Source organism: Mobula hypostoma, chromosome 22 (assembly GCF_963921235.1).
Source record: "Mobula hypostoma chromosome 22, sMobHyp1.1, whole genome shotgun sequence".
NCBI lineage: Eukaryota > Metazoa > Chordata > Chondrichthyes > Myliobatiformes > Myliobatidae > Mobula > Mobula hypostoma.
This window is the reverse complement of record NC_086118.1, coordinates 17,087,717-17,113,935: the sequence shown is the minus strand read 5'-3', so window position 1 is coordinate 17,113,935 and position 26,219 is coordinate 17,087,717. Positions and strand designations below refer to the sequence as shown.

Genomic DNA, 26,219 nt, shown 5'->3' with positions numbered 1-26,219 from the left:
AATTTCAACTCCAGTTGAAGCTACTGACAGTTGCAGCTCACTTAAAATGGCTGTTAGCATCACAGTAGCTTCTCTTACAAGTGCCATTCTTCTCTGGTGATCAGGTTTAGAGGAATGGCATGACCTAGACAGTGTGGCTGTGGTTTCATATTTTTTCCACTTTTTCATGATGGACTGCACTAGCTCCAAGTTTATTCAGTGCCTTTGAGAGGATGTTGTACCCTTCCCCAAATTTGTGCTTCTCTATTATCATTTCCTTGACTTGAATGCTCTTTTGCCATTATTTTGGTTTGGTGTGTGAAAATCTGCCATGCAATTGACCTTCCAGAGAGAGGGGCTATGAATTAATTGAAAACAGGTGATCTTCCAGTTTTCTACATCAACAAATTAGGTGAGTTGTTAAGGTACTATTGCACCTGAGAAAAGTCAGCATAGCAATTACAAGGGGATGAATACTTTTTCAGCCTCACAATTTTGGTTTTTAACTTAATAAATTATTGATGGGTTTTGGAATTATTCTTTTGATTTGACATGATGTATTTTGTAGATTAGCTCAAAAAATCCTGACTTTAGATTTATAAAATGAGACAGTAAAATTTGAAACTAGTTAGATTTATAAAATGAGACAGTAAAATTTGAAACTAGTTAGATTTATAAAATGAGACAGTAAAATTTGAAACTAGTTGTTATGCTTCAAGGCACTGTATTATTTAGCCCTATATTTGTAAGCTGACATTTGAATCACTTTTTAAAAAAATTACAGAATTTCAGTGATTCATGTTATGAACATCTAACTTTCTTGAAATGCCCATTGTTCCAAGACTGTTCTGTGCAATCTATGTAATCATGGTCCAAGAAGGATGGCCCAAACTTGTGCTGAAATTTAACTTCCAAATTCTTTCCACTGACTTAATCTCTTACAGCCTTTTTTGGATAGTTCTGAAAAATGATGCAAAGTTAACTTGCACTCATTGCATTTAATACAAACAGCAGGCCATCTTCAAGTGGCCTGTTTATTGCTGCATGTTCGATGGTCTACCTTGGCAAGAAGACCCAATTTCACTGGGAGCTAGTACTCTTACACCAGGCGCATGCTGATACCTCCTAGTGATTGTTTACTGTTACTCCAGGATGTGTTGGTGGGTATCTTGAATTTAGATATTGGAGAGAAGGCTTCACATTTTTTTCTGGCTGAATCCTTAATAGAGAAAATGCAAGTTAGGAAAAACTCATACCTCCTTTATCAGAAACCATTGATCTCCTGCACTGGAAATCAGTTGCTAGAACTATGTTAAAGTTCAAAGTAAATTTATTAACTAAGTACATATATGTCATCATATACGACCCTGAGATTTGTTTTCTTGTAGGCATACTCAGTAAATCCAAGAACCATAATAGAATCAATGAAAGACCACACCCAACAGGATGGACAAACAACCAATGTGCAAAATGCAACAAACTTACGAATACAAATGTGGAAAAAAAAATAATGAATAAATAAGAAATAAATATCAATAACATGAGATGAGGAGTCCTCGAAAGTGAATCCCTTGGTTGTTGGAACAATTCTGTGATGGTTCAAGTGAAGTTGAATGAAGTAAACCCTGTGGTTCGAGAGGCAGATGATTTAGGTGTATTAACTGTTCCTGAACCTGGTACTGTGAGTCCTGAGGCTGTTGTACCACCTTGATGGCAGCAGCAAGAAGAAAGGATGCTCTGGGTGATGGGGATCCCGGGTGATGGGTGCTGCTTTCCAGCAACAGTGCGCTACGTAGATGTGCTCAATAATGGGCAGAGCTTTACTCGTGATGGACTAGGATGGATCCATGACTCTTGTAGGATTTTCCATTCAAGGGCATTGGTGTTTCTATACCAGGTTGTGATGCTGCCAGTCTGAATACTCTCCAGTTCACATTTATGCAAGTTTGTCAAAGTCCTAAATGTAATTCCAAATCTCCGCAAACTCCTAAGGAAGTAATGGCACTGTTGTGCTTTCTTTGTAATTGCACTTGCGTACTTGGCCCAGAGCAGGACCTCTGAAATAATAACATTTAGGAATTTAAAGTTTCAATCCCTCTCCACCTCTGATCCTCCAATGAAGACTGGCTCATGGACCTCTGGTTTCCTCCTCCTGAGGTCTATAATCAGCTCCTTGGTCTTGCTGACATTGAGTAAGAAGCTGTTGTTATGACACCACTCAGCCAGATTTCCAATCTACTGATTCAGCACCACCATTGATTCAGCCTGCAACAGTGGTGTCATCAGCAAATTTGAATATGGCATTGGAGCTGTGTTTAGCCACGCAGTCATAAGTATAAGGCAGGTAGAGCAATGGAGATTGTAGAGGAGATGTCGTTGCCAATTTGGACTGACTGGAGTCTGCAAGTGGGGAAATCCAGGATCTACAGTGGCCTGCAAAGGTTTAGGCACCCCGGTCAAAATTTCTGTTACTGTGAATAGCTAAGCGAGTAAAAGATGACACCGAGAGGCTGCTGAAAAGGCCTCACGGTGGCTGTGGATTTGGAGGGGGTTCCGTGGATTAGTGTGCCACTTGAACACAAGTCGGGAGCTGATCACCCCCGGCTGGGTCGCCCGTTCAAGGTTGCCTGACGATTAAAGACCCGAAACACCCTATGACCCCGGGCTCATCACTGAAGACGTGTCCAAGTAGCACCAGAAGGTGTATTCTACAACAACCACATCTGGCTCAGTCAGTGACCTCCAGAAAAGTCTGGTTAACAACTATGAGTAGAATGGTGATGGCTGGAGAGACAGCAGACAGCGCGGAAAGAGGGCAAACAGGGCAGCAAGGCCCAGCACCCCGAACTGCAGCTCCTGTGAGGAAGCACCCAAAACAAGCTACGGAGTACCCTTCTGAAGCATACCCCCAGGGATGCCCGAGAGGTGGGGAGGATGAACATCCCAATTAGACGGACTTATTGGCAATGACTCAAGCAAATGGACAATTGACTATGAGCGTAGTCTGTATCTGCGGCAGGGTGTGCAAAAACCTGAGAGGTCTGAAGATCCACCAGGCAAAGATGGCCTCCTTGAGGAGGAAACAAGTGATGTAGCTAGTACTACAAGCTCTGTGGTACTGACTACAGAACCTGGTCAGACGGAGGAGGAGCCTGGCCTGGAGTCACCCCACAGTGCCCGGAACCTGCAAGCAACCCAAGTCCCCCCAATAAGCAGGAAGTCGGAACAGCGTCAGGTGAAGTTGCCTGCCGCTAACAAGAAGGAGTGGCTCCAGTTGGATGAGGATGTAGACAAGATTCTGGAGGCGATACCGAAGGGCAATGCTGACAAGAAACTCTGGACTATGTGCACCCTCATAATGAGCATAGGCTCAGAACGGTTTGGCATCAAGGAAAAGCATGGAACAAGTAATCCAGTGAGTCCAAACCGGTGGGAACAGGTCAACCAGCTGAGACAAGTACTCAAATCTCAGAAGTGCCAATTTAAGTTGGCCAAGGAGGAGGAAAAACTGCCCTGTCAGACCTCACAGATATCATCAGGAAGAGGCTCATCACACTCAAGTAGGCTGAGTGGCACCGAAGGAAGGGCAAGGAGAGGGCCCGAAAGCGCAGTGCTTTCATTACCAATCCCTTCAGCTTCAGCAAGAGAGTACTAGGACAGAAGCGAAGTGGCCACCTCACTTGTTCTGTAGTGGAGATAAACCACCATCTCAGTAACACTTTCAGTGACACCTCGAGAGAGCAGGACCTCGGCCCGTGTGAGGCACTGGTGACACCTTCAGAACCAGCGACCCAACTCAACTTCTCTGAACCCACCCTGAAGGAGGTCAAAGAAGCAGTCAAAGCAGCAAGAGCAAGTTCTGCCCCTGGCCCCAGCGGAGTGCCTTACAAAGTCTACAAGCAGTGCCCAAGGCTCCTTATGTGACTCTGGAAGATCTTAAAGGTGACCTGGCAGAGAGCAAAGGTCGCTGCTCAGTGGAGGCACGCAGAGGGTGTCTGGATACCAAAAGAAGAGGATTCAAGCAACATCAAGCAGTTTTGTATTATCTCGCTGCTCAGCGTTGAAGGGAAGATCTTCAAGATTGTCGCCCAATGTTTAACTGAGTTCCTCTTGAAGAATGGATACATAGACACCTCAGTACAGAAGGGGGAAGTCCCAGAAGTACCTGGATGCCTAGAGCACATAGGAGTGGTGACCTAGCTGCTTTGGGAGCCAAGGGAGAACAGAGGAGACCTTGCAGCACTCTGGCTAGACCTAACCAACACCTATGGATCCATCCCACACAGGCTCATTGAAACAGCACTGACAAGGCACCATGTTCCAGAGATGACCGTAAATCTCATTCTGGAGTATTACAGCAACTTCAGGTTGAGAGTCTCCTCAGGGTCACTAACATCCACCTGGCATCGGCTGGAGAAGGGCATAATCACTGGCTACACAATCTCGGTGTCACTCTTCTTGTTGGCCATGAACATGATTATCAAGTCAGTGGAGGTGGAATGTAGAGGCCTCATGTCTAAATCTGGTACTCGGCAGCCCCCCATAAGAGCATTCATGGACGACCTGACGGTGATGGCATCATCTGTCCCTGGGTGCAGATGGCTCCTTCAAGGCCTGGAACGGCTCATCCCATGGGTAAGAATGAGCTTTAAATCAGCCAAATCCAGGTCTCTGGTCCTGAAGAAGGGAAGAGTGGCCGACCAGTTCCGCTTTACCCTGGGAGGGGTCCAGATTCCAACGGTGACAGAAAAACCTGTCAAGAGCCTGGGCAAGATCTTCGACAGATCCTTGAAGGACACAGCCGCACTTCAACAAACCAGGAGCAACTTGATAACCTGGCTCACCGTGATTGACAAATCGGGGCTTCCAGGAAAATTCAAAGCCTGGATGTACCAACACGGAGTCCTGCCAAGACTACTCTGGCCCCTTCTAGTCTACGAAGTGCCAATGTGAACAGTGGAGGCTCCAGAGAAGACTATCAGTCAGTTTCTCCAGAGGTGGTTGGGTCTCCCCCGGACCTTGAGTAGCATTGACCTGTATGGGCATTCCACCAAGCTGCAGCTCCCCATCAGCGGCCTATCAGAGGAATTCAAAGTCACTCGAGCCAGGGAGGCTATGATGTACTGAGACTCCTCTGATGTTAAAGTCGCTTCGGCAGGAATCCGTGTAAAGACCAGAAGGAAGTGGCAGGCACAGGAAGCTGTCGACAGAGCAGAGGCACGGCTGCAGCACAACATTTTGGTGGGCACTGTGGCGATGGGATTGGGCTGTTTTTCCAAACCACGCTACGACAAAACCCATGGAAAGGAGAAGCGTCAACTGGTTCAGAACGAGATACAAGCAGAAGTGGAGGAAGAATGATACAGCAAGATGGTCGCTATGTACAAACAAGGCGCCTGGACTAGATGGGAACATGCGGAACCTCGCAAGTTCACCTGGACAAAGCTCTGGAGAGCTGAACCATTGCGCATCAATTTTCTCATCCAATCAGTCTTTGACGTTCTCCCAAGCCTGGCCAACCTGCACAGGTGGGGCATGGTAAACACTCCTGCATGCCAACTGTGCCAGAAGAGGGGCACCTTGGAGCATATACTAAGTTGCTGCTCGAAGGCATTGGGGGAAGGGCGATACTGCTGGCGCCATGACCAAGTCCTAAGGTCAGCGATTCAAGACAGCGAAAATCAGCATGCCCCTAAACAGTCCATCACTTTTATTAGAGCAGGGGAGAAAGCTCAACATCAGTCTAGCACCTCGGGAGGGCTTCTTGCCACTGCACGAGACTGGCAGCTCCAAGTCGACCTAGGGAGGCAGCTCAAGTTCCCAGAGAACATCGCAGCCACTCTGCTCTGCCCGGACATGGTGTTAATATCGGAGTCTACAAAGCAAGTGGTCCTGCTGGAACTTACTGTCCCCTGGGAAGACCGGATTGAAAAGGCCAACGAGCGCAAGAGGGCTAAATACACAGATCTTGTTGCAGAATGCTGGAGCAATGGCTGGAGAGCTCGCTGTGAGCCAGTCGAAGTTGGGTGCTGGGGCTTTGCTGGCCATTCATTTCAGCGGACTCTAAAACTCCTTGGAGTTAAAGGACTGCAGTGCAGAAGAGCCACCAAGAACATTCTGGAGGCTGCTGAAAAGGCCTCGCGGTGGCTGTGGATCCGGAGGGGGGATCCGCAGATTAGTGCGACCCTTGGACCCAAGTCGGGGGCTGATCACCCCTGGCTGGGTCACCCAGTCGAGGTTGTCTGATGATCAAAGACCTGAAATACCCTATGACCCCGGGTTCATCACTGAAGATGTGTCCAAGTAGCACCAGAAGGTGTATTCTACAAATAAGCACGAATATTTTTTTATTTCCAGCTTTTATAGTTTCAAAATAACAAAAAGGAAAAGGGCCCAAAGCAAAAGTTTTGGTACACTGTATGGTCAGTACTTAGTAACACCCCCTTTGGCAAGTATCACAGCTTGTAAACACTTTCTGTAGCCAGCTAAGAGTCTTTCAATTCTTGTTTGGGGGATTTTTGCCCATCCTTCCTTGCAAAAGGCTTCTAGTTCTGTGAGATTCTTGGGCAGTCTTGCATGCACTGCTCTTTTGAGGTCTATCCACAGATTTTCGATGATGTTTAGGTTGGGGGACTGTGAGGGCCATGGCAAAACCTTCAACTTGCACCTCTTGAGGTAGTCCATTGTGGATTTTGAAGTGTGTTTAGGATCATTATCCTGTTGTAGAACCCATCCTCATTTTATCTTCAGCTTTTTTTACTGACGCTGTGATGTTTGATTCTAGGATTTACTGGTAATTAATTGAATTCATTCTTCCCTCTACCAGTGAAATGTTCCCCTTTTTTCTCCAAACATACCTTTGTTCATTGTGGCCAAAATGTTCTATTTTAACTTCATCAGTCCACAGGACTTGTTTCCAAAATGCATCGGGCTTGTTTAGATGTTCCTTTGCAAACTTCTGACACTGAATTTTGTGGTGAGGACGCAGGGAAGGTTTTCTTCTGATGATTCTTCCATGAAGATCATATTTGTGCAGGTGTCGCTGCACAGTAGAACAGTGAACCACCACTCCAGAGTCTGATAAACCTTCCTGAAGATCTTTTGCAGTCAAATGGGGGTTTTGATTTGCCTTTCTAGCAATCCTATGAGCAGTTCTCTCAGAAAGTTTTCTTGGTCTTCCAGACCTCAACTTTACCTCCACCATTCCTGTTAACTGCCATTTCTTAATTACATTACGAACTGAGGAAACATCTACCTGAAAATGCTTTGCTATCTTCTTATATCCTTCTGCTTTGTGGGCATCATTTATTTTAATTTTCAGAGTGCTAGGCAGCTGCTTAGAGGAGCCCATGGCTGCTGATTGTTGGGACAATGTTTGAGGAGTCAGGGTATGTATAAAGCTTTGAAATTTGCATCACCTGGCCTTTCCTAACAATAACTGTGAACAAGCCATAACCCTAACAAGCTAATTAAGGTCTGAGTCCTTGGTAAAAGTTATCTGAGAGCTCAAAGCTCTTGGGGTGCCCGACTTTTGCATGGTGCTCCTTTCCTTTTTTCACTCTAAAATCGTACAAAACAAAAATAATACACTAATCTTGCTTAAAGTGTTGAAAAGAATGTTTCATCTTTAGCTTTATGACTTTTGGAGATCAGTTCATCTGCTACTCAGTTAACTATTTACAGTAACAGAAATTTTGACCAGGGCTGCCCAAACTTTTGCATGCCACTGTAATTGCACAAGGAGGTATTGAGGCCAAGATCTTGGAGCTTATTGATTAGTTTTTAAGGTGATAATGGTATCGAATGCTGAACTATAGTCAATAAAGAGCATCGTAATGTATGCATCTTTGTTGTCCAGATGTTCCAGGGTTGAGTGAAGAGCCAGCGAGATGGCATCTGCTGTGGACCTGTTGCAAAGTAGCTCCTGAGGCAGTAGTTGTTGTGTTTCATCACCTATCTCTCAAAGCACTTCATCACTGTGGATGTAAGTGATACAGAGCAATAGCCATTGAGACAGATCTTCACGCTCTTCTTGGGCACCGATATAATTGAAGCCTGCTTGAAGCAGCTGGGTACCACACACTGCCAAAGAGAGAGGTGAAAAGTATAGTGAAGACACAAGCCAGTTTATCAGCACAAGTACCTAGTAGTTTGCCGTGCATGCCGTCGACCCCGGATGCTTTTTGTGGGTTCGCCCTCCTCCAGGCTGGTTGCACGTCAGCTTCAGAGACTGGGATCAATCGGGGAGTTTATGATGTTTTCTCCATGTCCTGATGGTCAAAGTGAGTATAGAAAGCATTGAGCTTATCTGGAAGCGAAGCCTGCTGTCTCCTATGTTGCTTGATTTAAAATATATGAAGTTCATAAGAGTATCCAAGCTCTGCCGCCACTCTGAAGCATCCGTTGTTGATTCAAGTTTGGTCCGGAATTGCCATTTTGCCCTTGAAATGGCTCTCCGGAGATCATACCCAGACCTTGGTATATAGAGCAAACTATGTTGCTTACCTGTGCCTTTGCTATAAAGTGGAAAATGTAGAACTATGCCTGCACTTGTAGTGGTCTCAAACATTACAATTAATTTTGCTGTCAACTTGAGTGAACACTGGAAAAAGTAAACTTTAGAAGCAAAGAAAAACAAATTTATATTTTATTTCTGAGAACATTCTGTTCTGTTTTATTTCCAAGATATGTTGGTGAAAATATGAATGGATTATTTTGAAAAGGTAAGACAATTCCAGAATGTTAAACTTCATGTCCTCCTTCAAATATTTTGCAGTTACTTGGGCAGACAGGGAGATTGAAGAAGCTTCAGTTGGAGATCTGTCTTTAAAAGCTAATTCTGGTAAGATATGTGATTCCAAGTTGTAACCATTTCGTCCAAGGGTATGCTGTGATGCATTGATTACCTAAAGGTACAAATTAAACAAGTGTGTCATTTGCCAACATCACTACCATGTCAAGCTAATTTAATGTAATTAACTTGATTTATCTAAATGTAGTTAACAGTTTCACACTTACAGTGATTGGCAATGTAATGACAAAAAGAAAATTAATGCCATTTTCATGCATCAATGAAGTGGATCTCCATTGCCAATGAAATCAGAGCTCCGGGGAACAAATGTGGGAACAAACTATATTGCTCACTTTTTTTATTTGTGAAAATAGCTGTTCATGATTAACTGTATTTTCCAGACTGTTATATTTGGAAGGGGGATATCTCCTTTGTCTAAAATTCTGAACTTCATTTTGTTAGTTTTGATGTAATCTCTGTATTTGCTGAGGTGGCTGAACAGAACACTGTTGTATTTTTCACAGCTTACTTCATCAGAAAGGGCACCTATAAGAAACATTTTAAGTGATCATGTAGTAAAGCAGCAGTCTAGTTGCCTCGTTGTGCCTGTGCCTACTTTTTCGTAAAGCAATTCACACAACCTCACCCCTCCACGTTTTTCTGTGTAATCCTGCAAACTTTTCCCCCTACAATCTATATACTACCAAAACTCTCATGTTCTGACTGTCCGTTTGTCTGTTTGTGACCTCCAAATACCACAAACGGTGCATTACAGCGGCTTTTTTTTGGCTAAATCGAATTAAAATGCGCTAACTTACACAATCCAGGCAAAGTTCAGGGTTATATATTCATATAAAATTGCTCATTCACCAAAAATCAACAGGCTGGCTTTCACCCGAGACCCGATCGGCCATCATGGAAATTGGGACGCGACAGCCCGACACATGCGCACAGCCAGTCTCAACAGCGACACCTACCGGAGCAAAAGGGCAGGGCAGCTCTATTTCGAGGGGTCACATTCTGCTCATCACCACCAGCATGTGCAGGATTGGGACAGATCTAACTGCCACCCATCAATAAGAGATAGTTAAATCTTATTGCAATGACGTACTCCGAGACACCCATAAAACCCTTTGCTGCAGTCAGAGAACAGCGGTGACTATATCACATCCATTTAGGAGAGCACCAACCACATCAAGAATAGTCAGCATCCCTTGGTGTTCGTGCTTCGTATCTTCTATCCAGCATTAGGGTAAAAAAAAAATGGTCAGCCTAATTATGCCGTGCGGAAAAGGAAGGGGAACATTTTCCTCAAGGGATGACACCAAACATCGTCGGGAAGTGGCAAGGAGAGGGAGAGAACAAGAATCGGATGAGACCAGGGCCGCACTACTCCAGGATCAAAGAGTCAGGACAAAAAAAGATGAGAGAAAAAGAGACAGAGGAGGAGAGGCATGCACGTCTCCAGGATCAGAGACAAATGACAAACAGCAGAAGAGATGAAGAGACGGGGGATGAGAGGACTGCACATCTCCAGAATGACAAAAACAGGCACAGAAGGAGGAGAGAGGAAGAGACAAAGGAGCTGAGAAGTGCACTTCTCCAAGATCAGAGACAAAGAACAAACAGCAGAAGAGATGAAGAGACGGGGGATGAAAGGACTGCATGTCTCCAGAATGACAACGAGAGGCACAAGGATGACTGGTAAACCAGAAATTATGCCATCAAAAGTGTCCTTTGTTAAACGAGGTGGACGTATATTTGCTTTGCTACACGCCGTTCTTCTTTAATAAACTGAGGTTTTCTACTTCAGTTTCCAAAGCAAAGTGATACCAATAGCATTCAGGAAAATTTAACGTTCCTTCTGGTCACATCAGACTGCACTACCCTTCTCTCAAAGGGTGTCCCAACGGGTCACTCTGTTGTCTAGTTATTTCCTATTTAGTACTAAATATCCACCCAGTGCCTTATGGGATGCGTTTAAATCCTTCAACTGTTTACTCTTTTCCATAAATGCTGCCTGGCCTGCTGAGTTCTTCCAGCATTTTGTGTGTGCTTCTTTGGATCTCCTGCACCTGCAGATTTTCTCATATTTGTCGCCCTGTTTATTTCTCTCAGCTCAAAAGGAGATTAGTTGTAGTTGCTTTAATTGAGTTTTTAACTGTAATCACATTTCTGTGGACTCATTTTCTTTCTTACCCTAAAGTACAGAATTACAGAATTGGACTCAATTCTCCAACTGATTTAATATTTACATAGATTTTACACAACTGTCTCGGAAACACATGGTTTCTTAATTGTGTAGACAACTTCCTTGTACTTGTATATGACCATATTAAGATCTTTCTGTTCTTGCACTCAGTGGCAAATTAAGATTTATCGGGATCCTTGGTAAGATATTCCTGTTTCTGAAGGCACAGTTGGAGGCTGCTGAGGCCATCGAGTTTATGCTGGCTCAGTAATTGCCATCAGTCTCACTCCTGCACTTCCTTTCCTTAAATCATTTCCATCCTGTCAGCCATCTACACGGGGAGTAAAGTACAGCAGCCCACAATAAACCAATCATATGATTGGGATTTGAGAAGAAACTGGAGAATGCCCGGGAAAAATGCAGCCACCCCTGAGGTCAGAAATGAACCAGTGCCTGAATCTGTAGGGTAGTAGTACTAAATGCTGCACTGCTGAATTTTGGGGGTTCCCCTGGCACCCTGTTATGGGTGGGACCACAACGAGCCCCACTGTACAACAGATAAACTTAGGTGCAGGAAATGCACATTGGGTTAATTGCCCCCTGTGAAATGATGTCAATGAAGTAAACTAAAACATAATGCAGGAACTAACAGTTCCCTGTTCTGTATTCTTGATCTTTCTTTAGAATCATTGCAGTCCTTCAAGTGTATGCTCGCGTATTCATGGATAAATTCAATAGGCAATGCCCTGGACCTTTCGGTACCAAAACTTCATTTAAAAGCAAAAAGCTTTTTTCACACCTTCCCCTTGGAGGGCAGAAATTCCTCACTCCCCAAAGTTGGGAAGCTGAACATAATTCCCTTGATCCTACCCTCAATAAGCATTGTACCTTCATGTACTCTGGCCTGTATCAAATCAGAATAATATCCAGGGAGACAAACTTGAACAGAAGGAGGGGTGAATATAGGACTGAAGGTGTTACATTTGGATACACACAATGTACAGAATAAGGTAGATTATCTTGTAGCGCTGTTAGAAATTGGCAGGTATAAAGTTGCGAGCATTGTGATTGTAAGAAGATCATAGCTGGGGATACATCCAAGAATACACATCATATCAAAGGGCAGGCTGTTGGGCAGAGTGCGGAGTGGCTTTGTTGGGAGTTATATACAGGCCTCCGAACAGTAGCCAGGATGTGGGATACAAGTTAGAATGGGAGATAGAAAAGGCATGTTTAAACAACGACAATGTTATGATGGTATGCAGATTGAAAAATCAGGTTGGTGTTGGATCCCAAGAGAGGAATTTGTGGAATGCCTACAAGTGGATTTTTAGAGCAGCTTGTGGTCGAGTTCACTGTTATGTTTTGTAACTCCAAAGCATTAAACTAATTGAAAGAAAAACATGGCACTGAGATAACTCCTTAGTTTTATTTTTAGCCAGATGCCCACTAATGACCTGGTAGTATAATGACGTATGCCATTCACATACTTTTATGTATAACCTGTAATCAATTATTTAAACATCAAAGAATGCTTAATAAAACAATATATCTACAATGTTACTTAAATATTACTGAAATATTAAATATATAACACCTACCAGTGAAAAGGCAATTCTGAATTGGGTGTTGTGTAATAAAAAATTTGATTAGAAAGCTTTATGCAAAGGAATCCTTAGGAGGCAGTGATCAGAAAATTCACCCTGCAGGTTGAGAGTGAGATGCTAAAATCAGATGTATCAGTATTGCAGTTCAGTAAAGGTATCTACAGAGGCAACAGAGAGGGGCTCGCCAAACTATTTTTGGAGCGGCACACTGGCAACAATAATGGTAGGGCAGCAGTGGTTTGATTTTCTGGGAGTAATTTAGAACTTGCAGGATTGGTTCGTCCTGAAGAAGAAGAAGAATTTGAAGGATGAGGACTAGGGAAGTCAAAGACAGCTTCAAGGGAAAAATTGCAACATGCAATACAGCACAAATTTGTGGGAAGCTAGAGGATTAGGAAGGCAACAAAAAAAAAGGAAGTAAAGGATCGGGGATCAACTTTATTCACCATATTTTTTTTAGGCATCCGTTAGTCTTGTGAAACCGTGGATTTGTGCCTTGGAAGGTTTTCCAGGGTGCAGGCCTGGGCAAGATTGTATGGAAGACCGGCAGTTGCCCATGCTACAAGTCTCCCCTCTCCACGCCACTGATGTCATCCAAGGGAAGGGCACTTGGGCCGATACAGCTTGGCACCGGTGTCGTCGCAGAGCAATGTGTGGTTAAGTACCTTACTCAAGGACACAACACGCTGCCTCAGCTGAGGCTCGAACTAGTGACCTTCAGATCACTAGACTGATGCCTTAACCACTTGGCCATGCGCCAATACACCATATACTCACCATATATATTTACATTTATTAGGAATTTGCTGTGGTATGTTGGCATGACATACAACACAAAATAACATTCAACAATTATAAAGAATAAATAATTATATAAAATGGATATGTAATAAAATATTTATAAATATGTAAATGGAAGCATATATTTACAATGTAAATAACATTATGAAAATTGTTTAAAGTATTTACAGTGCAGCACAGTGTTTGGGACTGATAGCGGTAAGGTGGGGTGGTTAACTAGAATGTTTGATCAGGGAGAAGAAACTTTCAAGGTGGCATGAACTTTTTGTTTTAATAGCCTATAGCACCTTCCAGAAGGGAGCTCTTGGAAAAGTCAGTTTGCTGGACTGGTAATGTCCACAGTGACTTCTTTCTCCCTGTCTGCTTCTTTGTTCTGGACACATACAAGTCCTGCAGTGATAGTGGAGCACAGCTAATGACCCTTCCTGCTAACATGACAGTTCGCTGTAGTTTTCTTGAGTTATGAGAGGATGCTGCACAAAACCAAACAGTTATGGCTCATTTAATGAAGCTCTCTATGATCGCAGTGTAGAAGTGTACCAATAGGGGAAGATGGAATTTTTCCAATTGCTGCAAGAAGTACAGTACATCCTTTGACAATTGTTTTTGTTAATGAAGGAGATATGGTTCTCCCATATGAGGTCCTATGAAACGATGATGCCCAGGTACCTGAATATTGAAGTGGTGCTAACTGTGGAGTTGTTGATAATGAGTGGTAGAGAAGAGACACATTTCTCCTGAAGTCGATATGCAACGCCATATTTTTGAGAGAATTTGGCTGCAAGTTGTGACTACACCAGGCCACAAGCTTTTTTTACTTTGTGGTACTTGAATTTCTCACCTCTATGGCAATGATGTCATCTGGAAACTTGTTCAGTTTAACTGATGAATCACTGGAAAAACAGTCAAAGGTTTATAGAGAAAATAGGAGAAGAGAGAAAACACATCCCTGTGGTGCACCACTGCTAAGTGAGCAGGATGTGGTGACGTGCTTACTGAGTCTCACATACTGCCTTCTATCTGAGAGGAAGCTTGAGATCCACTTGCAGATGGAACCTTGTACGTTAGGTTTGAGGAGTTTCTCTTGTAGAAGCTCACATATTATGGCAACGAAGGCTGAACTGAAATTGCTATAACCGGCGCACCAATCGTGAGTTGGAGAGCTACGACAGAGGAGGCACTACACAGGTCCAGGAGCAAAGTTCAAAGGGGGAAAGCTTCGTGGGAACTCGGCTATAACTGGAGTGCTAATCGTGTGTTGGAGAGCAAGGATGGTTCATGTATAAAAGGGAGACACTGCCTAGCAGAGCGGTCATTAAAGGAGCAGTCCTTGACGGAGTGGTCTGAGTCAGAATGGTAGGGCTTTGGCTCATTCAGGCTTTGGCGAAAGTGGGCTTCGACAAGGTAAGTGGGTAAGCGGGCTTCATTTTTTCCATGCATTTTTTGAGGAATGGAGAGGATGTCTGTAAGGTTAGTACTTTGCTCTGGGTGTCAGATGTGGAAATCCTGGGATTCTTCCAGTATCCCAGATGGCCACATCTGTACCAGGTGCACCGAGATGCAGCTCCTCAGAGACTGTGTTAGGGATCTGGATCTGTGGCTTGATGACCTACAGCTTATTAGGAAAAGTGAGCAGGGGCTAGATAGGAGCTACAGGGAGTTGGTCACTCTGAGTCTGCAGGAGTTAGATAAGTGGGTGACTGTCAGGGAAGGGAAGGGAAGGGAAGAGCTCAGATAATAGAGAGCACCCCTGTGGCTATTCTCCTAAGTAATCATTATCTTGTTTTGGATGCTGTTGTGGGGGGGGTGTGAACTGTATTAGGATGACCATGGTGATCGGGTCTCTGGCACTGAGCCTGGTTCCATGGTGCAGAAGGGAAAGAAGAAGATGAGGAATGCGGGAGTCATAGGAGATTCCATAGTGAGGGGAACAGACAGGAGGTTCTGTCAGCCTGATAGAGTACCCGCATGGTGTGTTGCCTCCCTGGTGCCAGGGTATGGGATGTCTCGGATCGGGTGCAGAGTATTCTGAAGGGAGAGAGTGAACAGCCAGAAGTCATGGTACACATTGGTACCAATGACATAGGTCGAAAAAAGGGAGGAGGTCCTGAAGAGAGAATTCAGAGAGCGAGACAGGAAGCTGAAAAGCAGTAACTCCAGGGTAGTAATCTCAGGACTGCTGCCTGTGCCATGTGCTAATGAGCACAAGAATAGCATGATCAGGCATTTTAATGCATGGTTGAGAGACTGGTGTAGGGGGCAGAGCTTCAGATTCATGGATCATTGGGGCACCCTCTAAGGGAGATGGGACCTGTACAAAAAGGACCGGTTACACCTGAACCCAAAAGGCTCTAATATCCTAGCACGCAGGTTTAACAGAGCTGTTAGGGAGGGTTTAAACTTATTTAGCAGGTGTATGGGAACCAGAATGATAGGGCTGAGGAAGGGGAAAACAGAAATAAATCAAAGGTAGTGTTAAACAGAGATGTTAGAAAGGACAGGCAAGAGATGAGGCATATTCACAGCTAGTGAGATGCATTACAAGGCAATAGAGGTGAGGTGCAGTTAAAACAGAAAGCAACAAATACTGGACTGAAAGTATTATATTTGAATGCACGCAGCACAAGAAATAAAATGGACGATCTTGAAATTCAGCTACAGATTGGCAAGTATGATGTTGTGGCCACCTCTGAAACTTGGCTAAAGGATGGCTGCCATTAAGAGTTGAATGTCCAAGCATATATGGTGCATTGGAAAGATAGGTTAGTAGGCAGAGGGAATGGCGTGGCCCTGTGTATTAAAAAAAATGAAATCATTAGAAAGGGATGACATAGGATCGGAAGGTGTAGAGTTTCTATGGGTTGAGTTAAGAAATGGCAAGGGTAAAAGGACCCTGATAGCAGTTGTATACAAGTCTGCAAACAGCAGCCAAGATGTAGATTACAAATTACAGCTGGAGGTAGAAAAGGCATGTCAGAAGGGCAATGTCATGATAATCATTGGGGATTTTAACATGAAAGTGGATTGGGAAAACCAGGCCTTAAGAGAGAGAACTTGTAGAATGTCTAAGTGATCGCTTTTTAGAACAGCTTGTTGCTTGGGTGTTGTGCAATAATCCGGAGGTGATAAGAGAGCTTAAAGTTAAGGAACCCTTAGGGAACAGCGCTCACAATATGAGCAAGTTCACTTTGAAATCAGAGAAGGAGAAACTAAATTCCAATGTGTTGGTATTTCAGTGGAATAAAGGAAATTACAATGGCATGAGAGGGGAACTGGCCAAAGTTGACTGGAAAGGGACACTAGTCGGATGGACAGCAGAGCAGCAGTGGCTGGAGTTTCTGTGGAAAAAAAAGTGAAGTGCAAGACAGATATGTTCCAAATAGGAAGGAATTTTCAAATGGAAGAAGGACACTACCATGGCTGACAACTGAAGTCAGAGCCAAAGTAAAAGCAAAAGAGAGGGCATACATGGAAGCCAAAGCTAGTGGAAAGATAGAGGATTGGGAAGCTTTTAAAAACTTGCAGAAGGAAAATAAGAACGTCATTAGGAAGGAAAAGATAAATAATGGAAGGAAGCTGGCAACTAATATCAAAGAATATGCTAAAAGCTTTTTTAAGTATATAAAGGGTAAAATAGAGTCGAGAGTAGATATAGGACCAATAGACAATGACGCTGGAGATATTGTAATGAGAGATGCAGAAATAGCAGAGGAACTGAATGCGTATTTTGCATCAGTCTTCACAGTGGAAGACATCTGCAATATACCGGACATTCAAGAGTGTCAAGGATGTGAAATATGTGCAGTGAAAATTACAAGTGAGAAGGTGCTCAGGAAGCTGAACAGTCTGAGGATGGATAAATCTCCTGGACCTGATGGAATGCACCCTCGGGTTCTGAAGGAAGTAGCTGGAGAGAATGCGGAGGCATTAACAATGATTTCAAGAATCAATAGATTCTGGCATTGTATCAGATGACTGGAAAATTGCAAATGTTATTTCGCTATTTAAGAAGGGTGGGAGGCAGCAGAGAGAAAACTATAGACCTGTTAGCCTGACATCAGTGGTTGGGAATTTGTTGGAATCAATTGTTAGGAATGAGATTATGGAGTACCTGGAGGCATATGACAAGATAGGCCAAAGCCAGCATAGTTTCCAGAAAGGAAAATCCTGCCAGACTAACCTACTGCAATTCTTTGAGGAAATTACAAGCAGGGTAGACAAAGAAGATGCAGTAAATATGGTGTGCTTGGATTTTCAGAAGGCTTTTGACAAGGCGCCCCACATGAGGCTGCTTAGCCTATGGAATTACAGGGGAGTTACTTGCGTGGGTGGAGCATTGGCTGATTGGCCGAAAACAGAGTGGGAATAAAGGGATCCTATTCTGTCTGGCTGTCAGTTACTAGTGGAGTTCCACAGGGGTTGGTGTTGGGACCACTGCTTTTTACGATGTACGTCAATGATTCGGACTATGGAATTAATGGATTTGTGGCTAAATTTGCTGATGATACAAAGATAGATGGAGGAGTGGGTAGTGTTAAGGAAGGAGCCTGCAGAGAGACTTAGATAGTTTAGGGGAATAGGTGAAGAAGTGTCAAATGAAATACAATGTTGGAAAGTGTATGGTCATGCATTTTGGTGGAAGAAATAAATGGGCAGACTATTATTTAGATGGGGAAAGAATTCAAAATGCAGAGATGCAAAGGGACTTGGGAGTCCTTGTACAGGATACCCTAAAGGTTAGCCTCCAGGTTGAGTCAGTGGTGAAGAAGGTGAATGCAATGTTGGCATTCATTTCTAGAAGTATGGACTATAAGAGCAGGGATGTGATGTTGAGGCTCTATAAGGCACTCATGAGACCACATGTGGAGTATTGTGTGCTGTTTTGGGCTCCTTATTTTAGAAAGGATATACTGACATTGGAGAGGGTTCAGAGAAGATTCACAAGAATGCTTCCAGGAATGAAAGGGTTACCGTATGAGGAATGTCTGGCAGCTCTTGGGCTGTATTCCCTGGAGTTCAGGAGAATGAGGGGGGATCTCATAGGAACATTCTGAATGTTAAAAGGCTTGAACAGATTAGATATGGCAATGTTATTTTCCATGGTAAGGGAGTCTAGAACAAAAGGGCACGGCTTCAGGATTGAAGGATGTCCACTTCGAACAGAGATGTGGAGAAATTACTTTAGTCAGAGGGTGGTAAATCTGTGGGATTTGTTGCCACGAGCAGCTGTGGAGGCCAAGTCATTGGGAGTATTTAAGGCAGAGGTAGATAGGTTCTTGATTACCCAGGGCATCAAAGGGTAGGGAAGAAGGCAGGGGAGTGGGGATGACTGGAAGAATTGGATCAGCCCATGATTGAATGGCGGAGCAGACTCGATGAGCTGAGTGGCTGACCTGCTCCTATATCTTATGGACTTATAGCAAATAGAATCCCAACATATGTACCAAAAGAGTTGTAGTATGAAGTTAAGACCGATGATAACTGGCTCAGTTGTCAATCTGCAGCAGATCGAGAAAATTTTGAGTAATGGATTTGTGAAATGACACGACCATCCTTTCAAAACTCTTCACTGTGACTGATGTGAAATGATGAAATATGAATGTAAGCTAGCTGAATATATAGAAGAGGATACCAGAAGGTTTTTTATTCAGATATATAAAGAGTGAAATAGAGGCAAGAGTGGACATTGGACTGCTGGAAAATTAAGATGAAGAGGTAGCAATGGGGAACAAAGAAATGCTGAACAAACTGAATAAGTATTTTGCTCAGTCTTCACCATGGAAGACACTAGCAATATGCCAGAAATTGAAGTGGGTCAATGGGAAGGAGTGTAGTTACTAAGGAGAAGGTGCTTGGGAAGATAAAATGTGTAAAGGTAGATAAGTCACCTCGACCAAAAGGACTACATCTCAGGGTTCTGGCAGGGTTTGTTGAAAAGATTGCCAAGGCACTAGTGATGGTCTTTCAGTAATCACTGGATTCTGGAATATTTCTGGAGTACTGGAAAATTGCAAATGTCACTCCACCCTTTAAGAAGGGAGGGAGGCAAAAGAAAGGAAATTGTTGGTCAGTTAGCCTGACTACAGTATTGGGAAGTGATGGAGTCCTTTATTAAGGATGAGATTTTGGGATACTTGGAGGCATAGGATAAAATGGGTCAAAATCATCATGGTTTCCATTAGTAGAAATCTAACCTGACAAATTTGTGGGAATTATTTGAGAAAATAACAGACATGATAGATAAAGGAGAGTCAGTGGATGTTGTTTACTTGGATTTTCAGAAGGCCTTTGACAAGGTGCCACACATGAGGCTGCTAAATAAGAAAACAGCCCAGGGTATTACAGGAATGATATTAGCATGGACGGAAGATTGGCTGACTGGCAGGTTGCAAAGAGTGGGAATAAAAAGGGCCTTTCCTGGTTGATTGCCAGTGACTAGTGGTGTGCCGTAGGGGTTGTTGTTAGGTCTGCTCTCTTCATGTTAAATGTTAGTGATCTGGATAATGGAATTGATGGCTTTGTGGACAAGTTTGCGGATGATACAAAGATAGATGAGGGGCAGGTAGTGTTGAGGAAGCAAGGACTCTGCAGAAGGACTTGGACAGATTAGGAGAGTGGGCTAAGAATTTTCAAATGGAATACAGTATAGGGAAGTGCATGGTCATGCACTTTTGTGGAAAGAACAAAGGTATAGACAATTTTCTAAGCCTGGAGGAAATTCAAAAATCGGAGGAGCAAAGAGTCTTGGGAGTCGTAGTGCAATTCCCTGAAGATTAACTTGCTTGTTGAGTCAGTAGTGAGGAAAGCAAAACAGCATTCATTCATTTCGAAGGGACTAGAAAACAAAACCAGTGTTGTAATACTTGGGCTATTGGTCAGACCATATTGGGAGTATTGTGAGCAGTTTTGGGCCCCATATCTAAGAAAGGATGTGCTCACATTGGAGAGGGCCCAGAGGAGGTTTACAAGAATGACTCTGGGATGTATGAGAAATACTTGATGGCTCTGGCCCTGTAGTCTCTTGAGTTTAGAAGAATGGGGACAGGGCTCGCATTGAAACCTACTGAATATTGTGGACTTCTCTCCTTTTGTAGGAGTGTCCGACGGAGGGCTCAGCCTTAGAATAGAACGATGTCCCTTTGAACTGAGATGAGGAGAAATTTCTTTGGTGATTGGGTGGTGAATCTGTAGAATTCATTGCCAGAGATGGCTGTGGAGGCCAAGTCATTGGGTATACTTAAAGCAGTAGTTGATAAGTTGTTGATTAGCAAGGATAAGTGAGAAGAAGGCAGAATGGGGTTGAAAGGGAAAATATATCTGCATGATTGAATGGCAGAGCAGAGTCTAAATGCCAAGCGAACTACAATAATTCTGTTCCTCTGTCTTATGGTCTTGTTCCATGGCAGGGGTGGTAATTTAAATGGTCCTGCACTTTATCATTTCAGATTTTCAGATTGCAATTTGTCCCAGCCAGGGACCACTGCTGATTAATAATCTACCGTACTATCAGCAGTGGTTCCTGGCTGTTATTTAGATGAGGAGAGAATTCACCAAAGAATCCAGGGATTGGGTGGACTGTGGGACAGATGACTCCTTCCCCACCTCATCTGAGGCCACAGTTTCCATACAATCTTTTTCAGATGTATAGAACCAAACATAAGGTCCTGTGGCAACCATAGCCCCTTGTGTCAGGCCTTTAGGCAATTCCTCTGTTTTCCCATGGAGCCTGGGCAAAATTATTAATATGGTAAAAAGTTAAAATGTATGGTTTCCTGCATTTCCCACTAAAATATATCAGTTCATGCTCTCCTATATTTAATATAATTTCCCTTATGCCTAGACATTATGGCAGTGTGTCTATTACACTGGCATCAAAGGTTACGGGAAGAAGGCCGGGAACTGGGGTTGAGGAGGAGGGGAAAAAAAAGGATCAGCCATGATTGAATGGCGGTGCAAACCCGGTGGGCCAGATGGCCTAATTCTGCTCCGATGTCTTATGATCTTATGGTCTATTACCACTGTTTCTGTCTATCTGCATTTTCTTCACTTTCATATATTTTACCATTTGCATATCTTGAAACCATGGCCTGAACTCCTACATCGAAGTCTTAATCCACCTCAATAGAAGAATTGGCACTAACACTGAAAGTAGAAGAACCCTCCTGTATGTCCCCTGTACAGTACGTTCCACCTCATCATAAACATAGCCTTTCATTTCAGCTGTCTATTTTCTGTTCTTTAGCCCTTCTTGTTTTCACGCATCTATTATCCTTTTTGTATGACAGGCTTGTTTTTGAGGTGTTGGGTGTGAAAAGACTATATAAACGTGATGGGCGAATAGAATTTAGTTTTTTTTACAAAACCACATCTGGTGTGTTCCAAATGATACAGAATGTTTACTTGACCTTAACCATATAGCTCGATCCCAGCAGGAACCTTGATATAAAAATTTCACTTTATTGATTTATCAACCTCACAGTCATGTGGTCAAACAACTTTTTTACATATCACAAATAGAAGTAGGTTCGTTTATTAAACAATCCTTATGCAAGTTGTTATTTGCTGTTAGATTAATGATTGTTAAAATCATCTTCAACCAAGACAATAAACAGACTAGCCTTCCAAGTGTATTTCCTTACCTGAGAAACATTTGCAATCTTTCAGTTTCTTGGTATCGATCCTCTGAAAAAGAAAGCTCAGAAGACTGCGGACAGCTTCTTAAAAATATCTATCCCAGTTTCCCAAGGCAGTCGAGGATTCATCCCATCCTGATTAGGTGACTTGTCCACCCACCTTCATCTCATGCAGTATATGAAGAATTAGATAACCAAAATTTTGGAAAATTTCTTTTCTTTGATAGACATTTTTGTACAGAATATTTCTCTCTCTCTCTCTCTGTCTCTGTCTCTGTCTCTGTCTCTCTGTCTCTGTGTCTCTCTCTCTCTCTCCCCTTCTCTACTTTTGCCTCTAATTGGCCCAGCTGTGAGCCTTTAGCTGTGCCTGTGGTTGTTCTGTGGATTCTTCATGCTGCACTTATTCAACAATGTGTATCATTGTCAGACATTTGGCAATTTACCCTTTGTGACACTGATTTAAAATGTTATGATTATGCCACACTAATTTGGCTATATTGCATTTTGAAGAGTTGCTGCCAAGTTGCTGAGTAACTTGGTGGAATTTGCTGTCATTGGCCTGATCCCAATAGATGCAAGATTAACAAATGCGTAAGGATGTGCTTTTCTCAAGCTGGGAACACTACAGGTTATCTTAAAATATTTTGAAATCAGCTTTTTTGTTATAGTTGAGAAAATATTGCAGCCAGTTTGTCTATGGCAAAGACCCAGAAACAGTAATGATGATGAGTTTTTAGTGTTGCTTAGTTCAGGAGTCCTAACAATGAAGCGGGTAGTAACAAATATTAATAAATTGAAATTAATTCTTATAGCAAGCACACCAAGTAGTTTCAGTTGTTTTTTTTTCAGGCAGTTACTAATAGTTTGAGTATACTGAGCTTGATGCCTATGGGTCCGACTGAAGTGACAGTATACTGACGGCATTGTCAAGTTTAAACCTGTTCCTGAACTGACTCTGTTGACCAAACTGAAAGTCTTGGATTAAACACTTGTAATCGTTGACTAAAGTGTATGGTTTAAATCTTTACGAGGCTTAACTGATCTGCTTTATCCAGACCATAATATTTGCATACTATTTTAGATGGAGCACCTTTTGTATTAAATGCACTCTTATGAAAATATATCAAGCTAAAGGTAATCTTAGTATTTTGTAGAATATGCCTCAAGGCTTTGTTTTGATGAACTAAGGTCGCAGGCTTTTTAGACCCTTTAATATAACAGGAAAATATTGATGTAAAATTCCACCTTAAAATCATGCTTTAATTTTATAAAGACCACTGTACAAGTTCACTCGTCAGCTATTATTTTATAATTAGAAAATGGGGTGTTAGAATCTGATAGTGGTACTAATATCCTGTCAAATTCAACAACCCTTCCACTTTTGCTTTATAGTTAAGAGTCCCTGATGCAAAATAAACAGGCCTTGAGACATGTAGTCTTCTCATTCAGTCTGTTGAAAAAAACAAACTTACTAATGGTCCCTGACTGAGCAGTGAGGTAAGTTGTTAGACTAACAGAAAGAAGTTTTCACCAGTGATCCAAAGACATGACATCTGCAGCTGGACAAATCAATTCAAGTAATCAAATGAACCTGGAGACACAAAGGATTACAGACACTGGAAACTGGAGTTAAACAAAAAACAAATTGCCCGAAGAAGTCAGTGTGTCAGGCATCATCTGTGCCAGGAAGTAAAATAGAGAGTTGATGTTCAGGGCTGGTCCAGCCCTGACTTGAATCATCACTGTCCATTTCCTTCCCACAGTTTTCTTCAAGCAGATTAAATTAATTGACCCTGTTTCTCACACTATCCCATTTGACTCACAAGTGTCCTTGAATGAAGGAAAATGATCACTTTTGCTTTATCTGGGCACTCTGTGATTCTGGCTGCACCAATATGGTTGATCCAGTCTGTGTGGATTAGTAATAATATATCCTCCACACTGGCGATCAACACTGCTCTACTCTCTATATACCTAGGACTGTGTGGCTAGGAATAGCTCAAATACCACCTATAAATTTGCTGACAATATAACCATTGTTGGCAGAATCTTGGATGGAGTTGAGAGGGCGTACAGGAGCGAGATACACAAGCTAGTTGAATGGCTTTGCAGCAACAAACTTGCACTCAGCATCAGTAAGACCAAAATGCTGATTGTGGTCTTCAGAAAAGGTAGGCAACACGAACCAATCTTCATGGAGAGATTAGAAGTGGAAAGAGTGAGCAATTTAAAGTTCCTGGGTGTCAAGATCTTTTAAGGATCTAACCTGGTCCCAACATATTGATGCAGCAAAAAGAAGGCAAGAAAATAGGAGCTTGAGGAGAATTGGCTTGTCACCTAAAACACTCAAACCTCTGCAGATGTACTGTGGAGAGCATTCTGACAGGCTACATTGCTGTCTGGTACAGGAGTGGGCGAGCTACCTCACATGGTCAGAGAAGCTAAAGAAACTTGTAAAATTAGTCAGCTCCATTTTGGGTACTAGCCTCTGTAGTATCCAAGAGATCTTCAAGGAGCAGTGTCTCAGAAAGGTGGAGTCCATTATTAAGGAACCCCCTCATGCAAGACATGCTTTTGTCTCATTGTTACCATCAGGAAGGAGGTACAGAAACTTGAAGGCACACACTCAGTGATTCAGGAACAGCTTCTTCCCCTCTGTCATCCAATTCCTAAATGGACATTAAACCCATGAACACTACCTTACTTTTTTAATATATATTATTTCTGTTTTGAAATATTTTAATTTAACTATTTAATATACATATATATCTGCACTTACTGTAATTGATTTATTTATTTTTGCTATATTGTCATGTATTGTACTGCTGCCACTAAGTTAACAAATTTCACAACATTTGCCAGTGATATTAAATCTGATTCTGATTCTTAATTTTAACTTCAATTCTGGAAATTTGGGGCTTGAGAATAAATGGCTGCATTGCAAGCAGTATTTATGCCTTCTGGAAGAATAAATACAAAGAAAGTCCATCATTTTCTCTTCTTTAAGAAATTGTATGTGATTTAATTTCAGTTCCTAACAACTGATCTGTTTTCAGCCTTCAGCTCATTGTTTTAATTCAGCTGAGGCTTGCTGGTGATTTTGGCTCTGGTCTCACCGTCATCATCTCATAAGCAATTCTGTCTTGCAACATGTGGCTAATTTTGGTGCAAGTTGAATCTTTGCCTTGCAGAAGAAGGCTGATAATCTATATTCAGATGTTACTGTTAAGCAACTTTATGCTTAAAATACAATTAATTTATTTTGTAATTGTTTTAATAAATGTTTAACAGAAGTTTATTTACCCAAATTTATTTCCAGCAATATTAATTAATAATATATCTTGATTTTGTTAAAAGTTGGTCTTTTATCAAAACTTTTTCATACTCTACAATTAAAGTATACTTTATTCTGTGTTTTAGTTTGGTTTATAAGTAAAGCTGCACTTGCAGTTTGTTCTGTACTTTGCAAACTTGTTTCAAGAGTGTCACCGATAGATTATGTAATTATATGGTGCATTCAAACACTTGAACACTTGTCCTAAATATTTGCGCCAAAGTTGCTGTGGAGAAAAACATGTCAGCTGTGTGGAAAATTCCCAAGTGTGATGAACAGTTTATAGTTCAAGAGAATAAAAGATTTCATTTTCAGGTGCAACTACTTTTTCACAACACTTTTACTACCTATTCAACTATGACCTCTTAATGGAAGTGAGATAAGGAGATGGGATAATCACACTGTCAGATTAATTATTGAGCATATTTCTAAATCATTGTAATTTGCATCTTATTTTCAATTACATTACACTACTCATTAATATGTGACTGGCAAGAGTGCAGTGCAAAAATTGGTTATTTTCATTTTGAACTATGGATTTGCTGTTGGACCTCACACAGATAAAGTAACTCCACTTAACATGACATCAGAACCCATTCATCTCCATTGGGGCCATGCCAGTTCTTAATCACTCAATTTCATTTTTCCCTCGTGATTCCCTGCAACTTATTCCCTATAACACTTGCCCATCAATTCTCCGTTGAATCTTTTGTCCTTTGTAGTACCCAATTAACTTCCCAGTATGTTCTTGAGAGATAGGAGAAAACTGGAACACCCATAGTAAACCAATGTCTAAATTACACACAGATTGCATGGGAGATTAGATCAAACAGAGATGATGTAACTCTGAGACATGATTTGCATTTATTTGCAAGTTTTACAA

General features: G+C 42.3%; 1 protein-coding gene and 1 pseudogene across 2 annotated transcripts in view; both read left to right on the top strand.

Annotated features, from left to right (window-relative positions):
• Nucleotides 1-26,219, top strand: part of myocd (myocardin) — a 714,017-nt gene that overhangs the window by 100,049 nt on the left and 587,749 nt on the right. For both annotated transcript variants that reach the window (XM_063074257.1, XM_063074258.1), the window contains exon 2: nucleotides 8,756-8,821. The gene's annotated coding sequence lies outside the window, so the exon portion shown is untranslated. The remainder of the gene's footprint in view (nucleotides 1-8,755; nucleotides 8,822-26,219) is intronic.
• On the top strand, nucleotides 3,323-6,225 carry LOC134336572 (uncharacterized; annotated as a pseudogene).